The 16,008-nt window shown below is 42.8% G+C and overlaps 1 protein-coding gene across 1 annotated transcript in view; it reads left to right on the top strand.

The window, feature by feature from the left end:
• Window positions 1-12,778: 12,778 nt before the first annotated feature.
• The window catches only part of HJV (hemojuvelin BMP co-receptor), a 48,240-nt gene continuing 45,010 nt past the window's right edge, over window positions 12,779-16,008 (top strand). The window contains exon 1 of the mRNA XM_073567037.1: window positions 12,779-13,248. The gene's annotated coding sequence lies outside the window, so the exon portion shown is untranslated. The remainder of the gene's footprint in view (window positions 13,249-16,008) is intronic.

Genomic DNA, 16,008 nt, shown 5'->3' on the forward strand with positions numbered 1-16,008 from the left:
CACTGATGCAAAATACTGACCAAATACGTTTGAATGAGCCTTAAAGGAGTATTTCTGCAGGTGGGGACCACAGACCACATCTCAGTACCAATGCTTTCTGGATGATGTTTTGGTCACTTTTGAATGTTGGTTGTGTTTTCACACTCGTGATAGCATGAGATGGACTCTACAACCCACACAAGTGGCTCAGGTAGTGCAGCTCATCCAGGATAGCACATCAGTGTGAGCTGTGGCAAGAAGGTTTGCTGTGTCAGCATAATGTCCAGAGGATGGAGGCGCTACCAGGAGATGTGGAGGGGGCCGTAGGAGGGCAACAACCCAGCAGCAGGACCGCTTCCTCCGCCTTTGTGCAAGGAGGAACAGGAGGAGCACTGCCAGAGCCCTGCAAAATGACCTCCAGCAGGCCACAAATGTGCATGTGTTTGCACAAACGGTTAGAAACCAACTCCATGAGGATGGTCTGAGGGCCCGACGTCCACAGATGAGGGTTGTGCACACAGCCCAACACAGTGCATCACGCTTGGCATTTGCCACAGAACACCAGGATTGGCAAATTTGCCACTAGCGCCCTGTGTTCTTCACATATGAAAGCAGGTTCTCACTGAGCACATGTGACAGGACAGAGTCTGGAGACACCGTGGAGAGCGATATGCCTGCAACATCCTTCAGCATGACCGGTTTGGCAGTGGGTCAGTAATGGTGTGGGGTGGCATTTCTTTGGAGGGCCGCACAGCCCTCTGTGTGCTCGCCAGAGATAGCCAGACTGCCATTAGGTACCGAGATTAGATCCTCAGACCCCTTGAGAGATCATATGCTGGTGCCGTTGGCCCTGGGTTCCTCCTAATGCAGGACAATGCTTGATCTCATGTGGCTGGAGTGTCAGCAGTTCCTGCAAGATGAAGGCATTGAAGCTATGGACTGAACCACCCGGTCCCCAGACATGAATCCGATTGAACAAATCTGGGACATTTATTTCTAGCTCCATCCACCAACGTCACAATGCACCACAGACTGTCCAAGAGTTGGCGGATGCTTTAGTCCAGGTCTGGGAGGAGATCCCTCAGGAGACCATCCGCCGCCTCATCAGGAGCATGCCCAGGCATTGTACAGTAGGGAGGTCATACAGACACGTGGAGGCCACACACAATACTGAGCCTCACTTTGACTTGTTTTAAGGACATTACTTTCCACTTTAATTTTGTGTGTGACTCCAAATCCAGGCCTCCAGTGATTAATAATTTTGATTTTCATTGATGATTTTTGTGTGATTTTGTTGTCAGCACATTCAACTTTGTACAGAACAAAGTATTCAATGAGAATATTTCATTCATTCAGATCTAGGATGTGTTATCTGAGTGTTCCATTTATTTTTTTGAGCAGTGTATATACACGTGTGTGTGTGTGTGTCTATATATATATATATATATATATATATATATATATATATATATATATATACACATATGTCCTCTCGTTACATGCAGCACCGTCCCTTACATGTCAGATTTTTTTTTTATTATTTATAGCACCCTGTTCTTTATTACATACTGTCCTCTACCGCTAGTTATAAACTGAAATGACGGCAGATTGAGCATGGTAAAGCTTCCTTTCTGATGTAGGCAGCAGATTGACTGGTCTTCTGGTCAGAAGCTTCTGTATCTGCAGTTATTTTATATCTAACAAGAAAGGACACTATGTAATAAAGAGAGGGCGATGTGAATACCAAAATATTGAGAATATGCTATGTAAGAGACTGTGCTATATATAACAAGACATGATACTATGTAATAATGGGACAGCACTGTACATAACAGAGGATGCTACACAAGAAAGGACTGCTCCATTCATAACCAGAAAGGATGATACATAATAAGAGATGCCCATTCCAATAATAATGTCCCCATACTGAGCCATTTGCTGGGGTAATGTTTCCCCAACCTGGCCTCCTTCTTGGTGTTATGTACCTCATCCTGATCCCCTTCCTGAGATAATGTGCCCCATCCTGGTCCCGTTCCAGTAATAATGTGACCCATCCTGGTGTAATATGCCCCAATTTGGTATATATGTCCCATCTTGTTACAATGTTTCCTATCCAGTTATATATGACCCGCATCCTGGTATAATGTGCCCCATCCAGGTATATGTCCCCCATCCAGGTACAATATATATGTTCCCCATTCTAGTATACAGCTGTGGCCAAAAGTATTGACACCCCTGCAATTCTGTCTGATAATACTCAGTTTCTTCCTGAAAATGATTGCAAACACAAATTCTTTGGTATTATTATCTTCATTTAATTTGTCTTAAATTAAAAACACAAAAGAGAATGAAGCAAAAAGCAAAACATTGATCATTTCACACAAAACTCCAAAAATGGGCCAGACAAAAGTATTGGCACCCTCAGCCCAATACTTGGTTGCACAACCTTTAGCCAAAATAACTGCGACCAACCACTTCCGGTAACCATCAATGAGTTTCTTACAATGCTCTGCTGGAATTTTAGACCATTCTTCTTTGGCAAACTGCTCAAGGTCTCTGATATTTGAAGGGTGCCTTCTCCAAACTGCCATTTTTAGTTCTCTCCACAGGTGTTCTATGGGATTTAGGTCTGGACTTATTGCTGGCCACCTTAGAAGTCTCCAGTGCTTTCTCTCAAACCATTTTCTTGTGCTTTTTGAAGTGTGTTTTGGGTCATTGTCCTGCTGGAAGACCCATGACCTCTGAGGGAGACCCAGCTTTCTCACACTGCGCCCTACATTATGCTGCAAAATTTATTGGTAGTCTTCAGACTTCATAATGCCATGCACATGGTCAAGCAGTCCAGTGCCAGAGGCAGCAAAGCAACCCCAAAACATCAGGGAACCTCCGCCATGTTTGACTGTGGGGACCGTGTTTTTTTTCTTTGAATGCCTCTTTTTTTCTCCTGTAAACTCTATGTTGATGCCTTTGCCCAAAAAGCTCTACTTTTGTCTCATCTGACCAGAGAACATTCTTCCAAAACATTTTAGGCTTTTTCAGGTAAGTTTTGGCAAACTCCAGCCTGGCTTTTTTATGTCTCGGGGTAAGAAGTGGGGTCTTCCTGGGTCTCCTACCATACAGTCCCTTTTCATTCAGATGCCGACGGATAGTACGGGTTGACACTGTAGTACCCTCGGACTGCAAGGCAGCTTGAACTTGTTTGGATGTTAGTCGAGGTTCTTTATCCAACATCCGCACAATCTTGCGTTGAAATCTCTTGTCAGTTTTTCTTTTCCGTCCACATCTAGGGAGGTTAACCACAGTGCCATGGGCTTTAAACTTCTTGATGACACTGCGCACGGTAGACACAGGAACATTCAGGTCTTTGGAGATGGACTTGTAGCCCTGAGATTGCTCATGCTTCCTCACAATTTGGTTTCTCAAGTCCTCAGACAGTTCTTTGGTCTTCTTTCTTTTCTCCATGCTCAATGTGGTACACACAAGGACACAGGACAGAGGTTGAGTCAACTTTAATCCATGTCAACTGGCTGCAAGTGTGATTTAGTTATTGCCAACACCTGTTAGGTGCCACAGGTAAGTTATAGGTGCTGTTAATTACACAAATTAGAGAAGCATCACATGATTTTTCAAACAGTGCCAATACTTTTGTCCACCCTCTTTTTTATGTTTGGTGTGGAATTATATCCAATTTGGCTTTAGGACAATTCTTTCTGAAATGAAGATAATAATACCAAAGAATTTGTGTTTGCAATCATTTCAGGAAGAAACTAAGTATTATTTGACATAATTGCAGGGGTGTCAATACTTTTGGCTACAACTGTACTTGTGCCCCACGCTGGTATTTTGTCCCCCATCCTTGTAAATATGTCCACCATCCTGGTATATATGGGCCTCATTCTCATATATATATGACTCATCCTGGTATAATATGCCTCAACCAGGTACATATGTGCCCCATCTCTGTATAATTTTCCCCCATCCTGGTATACTGTATCCTATTTTGTAATACATTAAAAACAAACAATACTACTCGCCTTCCCCCATGGTCCCACGACGCATGGGGTCCTCTTCTACAGTTGGCAGCTGATTCCGGTGACCCCGGCATGGCGCATGACGTTACTGTCATTTGCTCCCAGTCACAGGCATGTCGATATCAGCTGCTGGCCTATGATTGGCCGGCAGCATGTATTGCGGCGCAGGGAGCCGACGCGTTCCCTGCGCTGCAATACATTTCAGCTGAATGTACGGCCTCAGACGCACATCCAAATGGAGTAGTCTATGGTGGCGGGGGGCCTTTCTTCGCCTGCGGGCCCCAGTGCAGCTAAATTGACGATTTCTCCACCCCTAGCGCTAATACAATTTCGCAAAATGCCTCCGAATTTAGACGAGAAAATTAAAATCTACTATGTTCACACGCTATGGGTTTTACAAAGCGGAGAGAGGCGCACTACATTGTGAGGTTTTTTTATGCAAAATTTACTTAATAGCAAAATTGTAGTATAGAGGGATTGTAATGAAATGTAGATTGTATGGGAGTTTCATGCGGATTTTAGCACAGATCTTGTTGCGGATTTCACCTTATTTATTGCAAAGGTTTAATGCCTTCCATGGTCCTTGAAATCTGCACTGTGGGTCAATTAACTAGGAGAAAATTGGTTTAAAAATCTAATTTCCTTAGCTTATACTTCATTAATCTGCATTAAAACCGGTGCAGAAAATCTGCAACAAGTGGGCACCACGTGCATATACCCCAAAGGATAACATCCGAAGCATGAATTGACCTGACATTAACTGCTGGCAGATTTTTTTCCCTGTGACGTGTGGAGGATAATTTTGGATTTTTCTCATGTTTTCCATGAGTATGCTGAATCAGGGTGGATAAGCTGCTGATTTTCACTCTAGATTTGCTTGTGGAAAATTCACACTATGGTACAGATTTTACAAAAAAACTTATCTACATGCTGTGGTGAAAAAAAAAAAAATCTGGTATGGATTTCAAGGTAGATTCACACACCTAAAAGATCCACTGTAGCTTTTTACACAGCAAAATGCACTCGGATTTTGTTGCAGATTTGACACAAATTTCAACCTACATTTCAATGACATCACAGCCAGGCAGTGCCCCCGACATCAGCTATTTCTATGACCGCCTGCCAGGTGCAAGTTTTAATTGGCCCTGTCCGGAGTGGAATCTAAATTTGGTGCAGGCTTGTAGCTTTACCAAAATAATTGTAAGCAGGAGGGCAGCGCTTGGGTCTCAGTATGAATGTAGAGACACTTTAAAAAGCAGATCGGGGAACTGCATTGTGGGTAATACTAGACTATAATACTATGGATGTTTAATAATATAATAGACTCTAGTAGAGTACTAAGAAAGTTGACAACATGAAGGAGGAGTCACAAGAAGAAAGCAGGAAAGGGGAGGAGAAAGCAGGGACTATGCATTTCTAAGAATCCAAGGTGACTATGAAACTATATGATGGCTCCAGAGATACAAAAATGGTTAGCTACATGAAGATCGTGAGGTTAGGGGATGACCAGAGCACATGCTTGGTGACATGTCAAGATGAGTTGATTTATACCATGCTGTTTTGTTATACATATAATCTATGTAATCTAATATATAAAGCTCAAGTGTGTGTGTATGTATGTATGTGTGTATGTATGTATGTATGTGTGTATGTCCGGGATTGGCATCGCACCGTCGTAGCTACAGCCACAAAATTTAGCACAGTCACACGTCTGGACCCTGAGAGCGTCCTAGGCTATGTTAGGCGAAATTTTAACCCCGCGCGTTCCAATTCACCAAACAATTTTGCCCCTATCTACATAATGGGGGGAAAAAGTGTGTATCAAACCCCGCCCCTCATTATGATGTCATAATGGTTGCCATGGCGATGCTGATGTCATCATGGGTTGCAAGCCCCGCCGCTCATTATGATGTCATAATGGTTGACTATGGGATGAAGGATGTGTGATGGGTATATGGGCACTGGACTATGGGATGGAGGATATGTATGACGGGTATATGGGCACGGGACTATGGGATGGAGGATGTGTGATGGGTATATGGGCACTGGACTATGGGATGGAGGATATGTATGACGGGTATATGGGCATGGGACTATGGGATGGAGGATATGTATGATGGGTATATGGGCACAGGCCTATGGGATGGAGGATGTGTGATGGGTATATGGGCACGGGACTATGGGATGGAGGATGTGTGATGGGTATATGGGCACTGGACTATGGGATGGAGGATATGTATGACGGGTATATGGGCACTGGACTATGGGATGGAGGATATGTATGATGGGTATATGGGCATGGGACTATGGGATGGAGGATGTGTGATGGGTATATGGGCACTGGACTACGGGATGGAGGCTATGTATGATGGGCATACGGGCACTTGACTATGGGATGGAGGATGTATGATGGGTATATGGGCACGGGACTATGGGATGGAGGATATGTATGATGGGTATATGGGCATGGGACTATGGGATGGAGGATGTGTGATGGGTATATGGGCACTCGACTATGGGATGGAGGATATGTATGATGGGTATATGGGCACGGGCCTATAGGATGGTGGATATGTATGATGGGTATATGGGCATGGGACTATGGGATGGAGGATAATTATAATTTGTTATAACTAACCACAGTTAGTTACTATGCACGGGCAGTACCAGGCTCTTCAGCTACTCTTTTTATATAAAAAGGATGGTGCGGAGCAGATTATGACCACTACGCTCTGGATAACACTGGCCAGGAGAACCTTCAGGATCTAGGCTTCACAGGTGTCTAGATTCCCAACCTTTATCTATGCTCCCTATTTACAATGCATCCCTTATTTACTGCTTTCTAAAACATATGGGGCATTACAGTGATGGATGAGTCCAGTAATGGGCACAGATTGGGAGGTTTTGGAGTGTGTAGAAGAACGGCAAGTCTCCCCTTTTTCTAAAAGGCTACCAGACGTTTCAGGAGAATTAGCAAGCATAGTTTAAATATGTCAAATATTGAGGGTCAAAAAGTCTGCCCAAACTTGACCAAAATAATATTATTGAGCTACATTTTCAATTAAACTTCTACATGTGCTAGGAAACCAACAAACGTTACATGACCCTTAAAACCATGAGCTCTACCTCTCATTAATGTCACGTTTTCCACAGTTGGAACTCGTTAACCTATCATGGGCTTGTAAATAAAGTCAACAAGACTCTAAACTAGGCAGCACGGTGGCTCAGTGGTTAGCTGGAGTCCTGGGTTCGAATCCCACCAAGGACAACATCTGCAAGGAGTTTGAATGTTCTCCCCATGTTTGCGTGGGTTTCCTCCGGGTACTCCGATTTCCTCCCACACTCCAAAGACATACTGATAGGGAATTTAGACTGTGAGCCCCAGTGATGATAATGTGTGCAATCTGTAAAGCGCTGCAGAATATGTTAGCGCTATATAAAAATAAAGAAGAAATAAAGTTCCCTATACACTAAAGCCTGACTGGATAGGTCAACAGTCTAATGGCCTTCCAACTCTCCTCCTGAGAGGAGATGATGGGGAAGAGAAGGCGCTTCACACTGGAAGTCCAAGTGCTGATCCTTTTATCCCCTGGGAGATACAGTGGCATGCAAAAGTTTAGGCTCCGCTGGTCAAAATGACTGTTATTGAATATAAACACATGGGCCATGCACACAGTGAACAAGTCTGTAGTAGAGTGTACACACCACCAAAAGACTAAAACACAGAAAAACACAGTATAACAAACGTATAAAAATACTCTGTTGTAAAAAAGTAACAGTAAACAGCAAGGGCTAGTAAAAAGATAACAAAACAGGGTATTTGGTTGATATGTTTTTTGCAAAAAATGTATACTAAGCCGCTCTACCAAATGTCAAGGTATACCCATGTCAGAGCAGTCCCTAACGATGTATATAAAAACCTGACTATGTGATCAGTACCTATATGAGCAGGATTCAGACAGGTAATGTCCAATGTGGACACGCTGCAGATAACGGCTTATATGTACATGGCCCACAAGGGAGGGGTGGAGACCTCCCTAATATTGCAGAAACAAGAAACCAATTGAATATAAACACATGGGCCATGCACACAGTGAACAAGTCTGTAGGATAGTGTTCACACCACCAAAAGATGACTGTTATTTTGAACAGTTAATAAAGTTGAAGGTGAAATGATCTCCAAAAGGGATAAAGTTAAAGATTACATATTTCATTTGTATTTTAGCAAAAAACAAACAAATATATAGTCATCTTTTACATTCTAAAAATTACAAGAGAGAAAAAAGCCGATGCAAAAGTTTTGGAACTTTACATGGTTAGTACTTACTAGTACCCCCTTTTGCAAGTATTACGGCTTGTGAACACTTTTTGTAGCCAGCCAACCAGCCAAGAATCTTTCATTTCTATTTTGAGGGATTTTTCATCCATTCTTCCTTGGAGAATTCTTCCAGTTTTTTGAGATTCCTGTGTCGTTTTGCATGCACTGCTAGCTTGAGGACTAGTCACAGATTTTAAATGATTTTCGGATCAGGGGACTGTGAGGGCCATTGTAAAACCTTCAGCTTGCGCCTATGAGGTAGTCTACTGTGGATTTTGACGTGTTTAGGATCATTATGCATTTGCAGAAGCCATCCTTTTTTAAACTTCAGCTTTTTTACAGATGGTGTTATCATCAATAATTTGTTTAAATTTCATTGAATCCATTCTTTCCTCTACCGATGAAATGTTTACTGTCACAGGGTTACCGCAAGAGAGAGGGGCCAGAAGGCCGCAGCGTCTTATTGCTCCTACTCCTGTGCTGAGAGGTTGCACTTCTCCTTCATTTTAATGGTGTTTATTTCTTTTGGCAGAACAGGGGTTAATCGGGCATGTTGGAAACTGAGCTGAGCTCAGTTAGCCACTCATTTCCCCTTTATAATCTGGGTCCTGATTCAAATCCATGTCAGAGATAGCATTTGCTGCATGGCTCAGGAGGAGAGGTGTTCTTATGAGAAGGAGTTTTGGAGGAGTTATCTGTGACTGTTGCGTGGTTTGTAAGTGTGGTAATTCCCTTCCCTCCTCTACATTTGTTTTATCCCGGTCCTCCACTCCCCGGTGCATTCGTCTGTTTTATGTGAGTAAATATTTGTATGCTTGCTATTTTCAGATACCCTTGTTTGTGAAACCTTGTTAGTCTGGTTGGTGTACTGCGGTGCACAGTAGAGCCCCTCTTCCCTGGGTAGGGGAAGAAAACAAATGGAGGGCTATCTCAGGAGATAAGGCAAGGGTGGTGGCCCGGGCATCTTCACCTTCAGAAGTAGCCTGGGGAATAAGGTGAGCTATGGCGCACCCTAGTGGTAGGGACAGGGAAAGGAGCCCTTGGTCCCAGGTCACCTGGCAGTCATGACATTTCCAAAATGCATCAGGCTAGTTTAGTTGGTTTTTTTTATACTTCTAATGCTGAATTTTATGGTGAAGATGCTGGAGATATTTTCTTCTCATGACTCTTCCATGAAGGCTATATTTGTGCAGGTGTCTCTGAACAGTAGAACAATGTACCACAACTTCAGAGTTTGATAAATCTTTCTGAAGTTCTTTTGCAGTCAATCAAGGGTTTTGGTTTGCTCTCTAGCAATCCTACGAGCAGCTCTCACTGAAATTTTGCTTGGTCTTCCAGACTTTATCTTGACCTCCACTGTTCCTGTTAACTTTCATTCCTTACTTTTACATTACATTACATTTTGAACTGAGGAAAGGGCAACTTGAAAACGCTTTGCTATCTTCTTATAGCCTTCTCCTCTTTTGTGGGCATCCACCATTTTCATTTTCAGAGTGCTAGGCAGCTGCTTAAAAGAATTCGTGGCTGCCATTTTTTGGCACAAGGTTAGAGGAGGCTGAGTTTTAATAAAGCTGTTAAATTTGCATCACCTGACCTTTCCTAACAATGAAAGCGAACAAGCCATATCCCTAACAGGCTAATTAGGGTCTGAGATCTTCGTCAAAGTTATCTGAGCACACAAATCTCTCAAGAGTGCCCACATTTTTGCATTGGCCCATTTTCCTTTTTGTAATTTTAAAATTGAAAAAAAAAATGACAATATACAGTGGGTACAGAAAATATTCAGACCCTTTTAAATTTTTCACTTTTTCATTGCAGCCATTTGGTAAATTCCAAAAAAGTTATTTTTTTCTCATTAATGTACACTCTGCCCCCTATTTTGACTGAAAAAAACAGAAATGTAGATTTTTTTGCAAATTCAAAAAGAAAAACTGAAATATCACATGGTCATAAGTATTCAGACCCTCTGCTCAGACACTCATATTTAAGTGACATGCTGTCCATTTCCTTGTGATCCCCCTTGAGGTGGTTCTACTCCTTCATTGAACTCCTTCATTGAAGTCTAGCTGTGTTTAATTAAACTGATAGGACTTGATTTGTAAAGGCCCACACCTGTCTATATAAGACCTCACAGCTCACAGTGCATGTTAGAGCAAATGAGAATCATGAGGTCAAAGGAACTGGCCTAGGAGCTCAGAGACAGAATTGTGGCAAGGTACACATCTGGCCAAGGTTAGAAAAGAATTTCTGCAGTATTCAAGCACAGTGGCTTCCATAATCCTTAAATGGAAGAAGTTTGGGACCACCAGAAGTCTTCCTAGAACTGGCCGTCCAGCCAAACTGAGCAATCGTGGGAGAAGAGCCTTGGTGACAGAGGTAAAGAAGAACCCCAAGATCACTGTAGCTCTGCTCCACAGATGCAGTAGAGAAATGGGAGAAGGTTCCACAAAGTCAACTATCTCTGCAGAACTCCACCAGTCGGGCATTTATGGCAGAGTGGCCAGACAGAAGCCTTTCTTCAGTGCCAGACATATGAAAGCCCACATAGAGTTTGCTAAAAAAACACATGAAGGACTCCCAGACTATGAGAAATAAGATTCCCTGTTCTGATGAGACGAAGATGGAACGTTTTGGTGATAATTCTAAGCGGTATGTGTAAGAAAACCGGGCACTGCTCATCACCTGCCCAATACAATCCCAACAGTGAAACATGGTGGTGGCAGCATCATGCTATAGGGGTGTTTTTCAGCTGCAGGGACAGGACGACTGGTTGCCACTGAAGGAAACATGAATGCGGCCAAGTACAGAGATATCCTGGATGAAAAGCTCATCCAGAGTGCTCTGGACCTCTGACTTGGCCGGAGTTTCACCTTACAAGACAATGACCCTAAAAACATGGCTAAAATAACAAAGGAGTGGCTTCAGAACAACTCTGTGACCATTCTTGTCTGGCCCAGCCAGAGCCCTGAACTAAACTCAATTGAGCATGTCTTGAGAGACCTGAAAATGGCTGTCCACCAACTTTCACCATCCAACCTGACCGAACTGGAGAGGATCTGCAAGAAAGTTGTTGCATCATTCCCAAGAAGATTCATGGCTGTACTAGCTCAAAAGGGTGCTTCTACTCAATACTGAGCAAAGGGTCCGAATATTTATGACCATGTGATATTTCAGTTTTTCTTTTTAAATAAATTTGCAAAAATGTCTACATTTCTGTTTTTTTTCAGTCAAGATGGGGTGCAGAGTGTACATTAATGAGAAATAAAATGAACTTTTTTGAATTTACCAAATGGCTGCAATGAAACAGAGTGAAAAATTTAAAGGGGTCTGAATACTTTCCGTACCCACTGTATATGTATTTTTTTTTTTTTGCCTAAAATGCAAAGGAAATGTGTCTTTACCTTTAGCCCTTTTAGAGATAATTTCATCTTCATATAGCTTAAACAGTTCACAATAACCGTAATTTTGGCAAGGGGTGCTCAAACTTTTACATGCCACAGTAAGCAAATATTAGAGGAGTCTGACTCTCTCATCGTGAACACAGTGGCACTTGTCCAAAGCAAGCACTACTGTGTATGCAGAAATCGAGGGAGATAGCTGTCAGAGAGCTATTTATTGTGAAGGGAGCTTACGGTAACTTACACTTGACAATTCTCTCAGAAAGGCCGGGATCACACATGCGAGGAATACGGCCGAGTCTCGCATGTTAATACTCGGCACTGCCGCCGGCACTCAGGAGCGGAGCGTTCAGCTGCATGTATTGCTATGTGGCCGCATGCTCCGATCCGAGTGCTGGCGGCAGTGCCGAGTATTAACATGCGAGACTCGGCCGTATTCCTCGCATATGTGATCCCGGCCAAAAAGAGAATATCTTGTGGTGTTCCAAAAGAGTTGGCAAACCTCCAGTACCAGAGAAGCCTGCTGGAACCTCAAAAAAAGCAGTACTACCCCAGTATTTTCTTTGCCACCACTCTGAGCCACATCATCCAAAAGCCCAATCTGTCTTCTGTAATAAGAATTTTAAGAAGTTGGCAAGTATGGTCTAATTATAAATGGTGCAGAAGAAGCAGTTACACACAGGGATGGGTGTTTGAGGGGCCCACAAGCTTCTTAACCACATAAGAAGACAACTGTATAATAGGTGGGGGGGTTCATGTTCCCGAATTTGCATTGGGCACTTTACACAACTATGTCTATTAATAATAATAATAATAATAATAATAATAATAATAATAATAATAATAATAAGACCAGTCTGGGTTCTAGTCATTTCCACTTCTTTGAGTTGGCATAGGCCTGGACTAACAAAGATCAAGGCTTCTGCTTTCTATACCAGGAACCAGTTGATTATTAGCTTTGTGTATGAGGTGGAAGCATGGCTATTGCTCAATGACTGCACTGTGAGGCACTTTAAAAGCCTGTTTATTAGGATTTTTTCAGGGCTGATTATTTTTTAAAACTCATAAAAGTGGCCAAGTGGAAAAAGAAGTCCTGTGATATCCCTTGTATTCTTAACAGATGAAGAGCTACCGCTTCTAGGACTTCTATTGGTGTTATTCTTGAATTACAGATTGGACATCATGGGGCAGGAGACTCCCGTGATATTATCATTTTTGGCCGGGCCCAGGTTCTCCTGCTGACACAATTATCTGTTATATGTGAAGGTTGTGTGTGGTTTACAGAGAAAGTCCTGACAACCACTGAAGCTCTCAAAATCCTTGTAGATACAGAAAGACAGCTGCTCCTGAAAGTCCTGGATTATCACTCTTCTGAAGGAGGACTGGAAAAAAGTAGACGGGGTGGAACACCGACTGTCTTTGAAATATATTTCAGGTGGATGGAGATTGTGTTTTTACAACCTCAACACTTACCAGAGGACACATTACTACACAGTATGGCCATAGGAAAAAGAGTATCCTCGTAAGTGTTCTCTACAAGATTACCACAACATCTAAGCTTGAGTAAGATACTTAAATGGGGTCTCTTAATATTGTTTTATGCATGATATGTGTAATTCTCACTCAATATAATGATGTACAAGTTATTAGAGAATCGTTGCCTTCTGCTTGTTATGATGTTAGCTTGAGTTAAAGAGGCTCCTTGTGATCTAGAGGGGTTCACCTGGCCTCCGAGCTGTCCCAACAATATTTTCCATTAACATCCATAGATCTTGGCAGCGAGCCAGGGTTCCTGTTGATACATTGTTTGCATTGTTATAACAATATTGTGACTCTCTTTGAAAATAACCTCTGGCGCTTCAGAGAAATGGATCGTCTTCTACAAGGTTTTTGTGCTTTTCATAGGGATGACATAAATGGTTTAGAGGGAGAGGGGATCAGGTTCTTTTTCAGGTGGTCATATATAATTCTGCTTACATGACCACTTAGATGAATACATCATGGTGGTCTCTGATGAGATGAGGTTCTACATGTTGTATATGGACCAAGATGTTAAACGAAGACATGGGTCACATTGCGCCTCATAACTTTACAGGACCATAGAGCGACAGTTGTACAAAAAAGTCTAAATCTGTTGGATTTGGGGTTGAAATGATGGCACCTTGATTGCGCTTCTGCATTGAGATATAGGTTGCGCTGTGACTCATGACCTAACTTGACCATAGCGTGACCATGTCCAAAATATCTAAGCATGTTTGATTTTTGGTTGGTCAAAAGAGATAGATGACTAAATTAATTCTGCTACATCTGTCACTATTCTAGGTAAAAAATGTAACTTGGTAACTTTGTACTTAACAGACCTGGAGACCTCAAGTTCATCTCCCTGTCTGTCTTCCAAAAATGACAAGTTTAACGAGCAAACAAGGTTGCCGGTGATTACATAATCTCATGTCTTGTAAGCTTCTTGATCTCACAAAGTAAGCAAGTCCTCTGTTATGAGAGAGTACAGTGTTTTCTTGATATTATACATCTGTGATGTCTCCCCCTTCCACATCTACAACATCTGGACACATGTTGATCTGGAAGGAAATACTTCCCAAGTCTTCAGAGAGCAATTTGCTTGACAGAAAAAGAGTTTGGCCAAGACAACTCCTATTCCCAGATGTGGAGCCTCAGTGTTCAGCAGGTGGATGAAAGGGTGCCACTTATTTTAATCCTTTACGTTATGATCTCCCTCCTCTTCCCATAGGGCGATCGGCCTCCACTCTTTGATAGATCGAAAGTTATGGCAGCAAATGGTTTATATTAGAAAGAGGTCAAGACAAGTCTGAGGCAAGCAAGCTTAACTTCTGAGTCCCCAGTGCAGGTGAAAAAATGGAGATATATTGAAAAAGTGGTGGGGGAAGGAGGGAGCAGATGTTTCCGATGGAAGAACATGACTTTTTCTTCCTCTCCTAGTTATAACATCTGAGTTTGGACATAAATCTGTAGTATTTGCTTTGCTGGGACGAGATGAGGATAGTGAGATGAGTGGAATGCATTCAAGAGATTATATGGTAGAGTTATGCGCTGATGGTAAAAGGCTTGCCCGACATTGGGGTTGATGCGTGGGAATCTTTTATTTGGTGATTTCCCAAACAAAAAAAAAATCTAAAAAGTAATGATGTCACCCCAAAATTGTGTCAGCTGGAATGTCAACAGATGGACGTGGTCAGTGCCAAAGAATGTGAAAATAATGAGATGAACCTAAAATAACATTTGTAACCTCAAGAAGATAGAGAGAAATGAGGTTCATGACAGTGCATAGAGATAGAAGGTAGGCAAACCCGTTGCTGGGATAAGATGCATAATTGGCTATAATTGTGCTAGAATTTGAGATGTAGTGTAGGCACAATATATGACACAAGTTTTAATAAATCAGTCGGCAATATAGTGGTTCTGTCTCATCCATGTATCACACTTATCTTTCTGGAGACCAACCTAGCAGAAGCAGCTCTCTGGTGCCCGCCACGTTTTGGTGTTAAGAGTCCTGTTGCTATTGATATCTGCAGTGTGGAGCTTTGTAGCGGTGCATATAAGATAATTGTGGTGTTTTTTCACCTAGTCCCTTTTGGAGTTTGTCACTTTCCCCTGTGTGTACTATCTGCAGTGGCAAGGCTAGTGCTCTTTGCCGGCCAGGGCAGAGACAGGTGACACTAGGAATTAGGTTCCTGATGGCGGAAGGGGGAAGGACCTGCATAGGGTGATAGGGTAGTGCAGGAACAGGCTCAGGCTGAGCTCAGGTAGTGACCATCCCTCATTTCCTATCGCTGGGGCCTTCCTTTCAACTTTTTCGCTGAGGAGTACTGCTCAGAGTGAAGGAGGTGGGCCACTGACACGCGGTGGAAATACCCTGCCCTTGGGAGCCATTTTTGACAGGGGCTGTTTCCTAAGTTACAGGATACTCTGATGCAGTACGCTGCTCCCAAGTCGCTGTAAATCACCATGTTCTTTGCTATCCGGGTGGATAAACACCTCAGGCAGAGGCATACACCAATTCTGCCTCCAGTTGTCCTTGCTAGGGAGGAGGACACACCGGTGCAGGCGGATGAACCCATGCAGGTGGGAGGAGTTGGATCTCAAAAGCGGTTGCCTGCGATTCGCTGAGTAATGGGGGCATGTTTTTACTGTAGCCAGACTGGTCATTTCATCAATATCTGCCCAGCTCGCGCCAAAATGCCATCACCAACTCAAAAGCCGTGTCCCCCTGGTCATGTGGAGTGAGGCTGCTAGGTAGTGTATA

Source organism: Dendrobates tinctorius, unplaced genomic scaffold (assembly GCF_039654945.1).
Source record: "Dendrobates tinctorius isolate UK_male_01 unplaced genomic scaffold, ASM3965494v1 ptg000019l, whole genome shotgun sequence".
Lineage (NCBI taxonomy): Eukaryota > Metazoa > Chordata > Amphibia > Anura > Dendrobatidae > Dendrobates > Dendrobates tinctorius.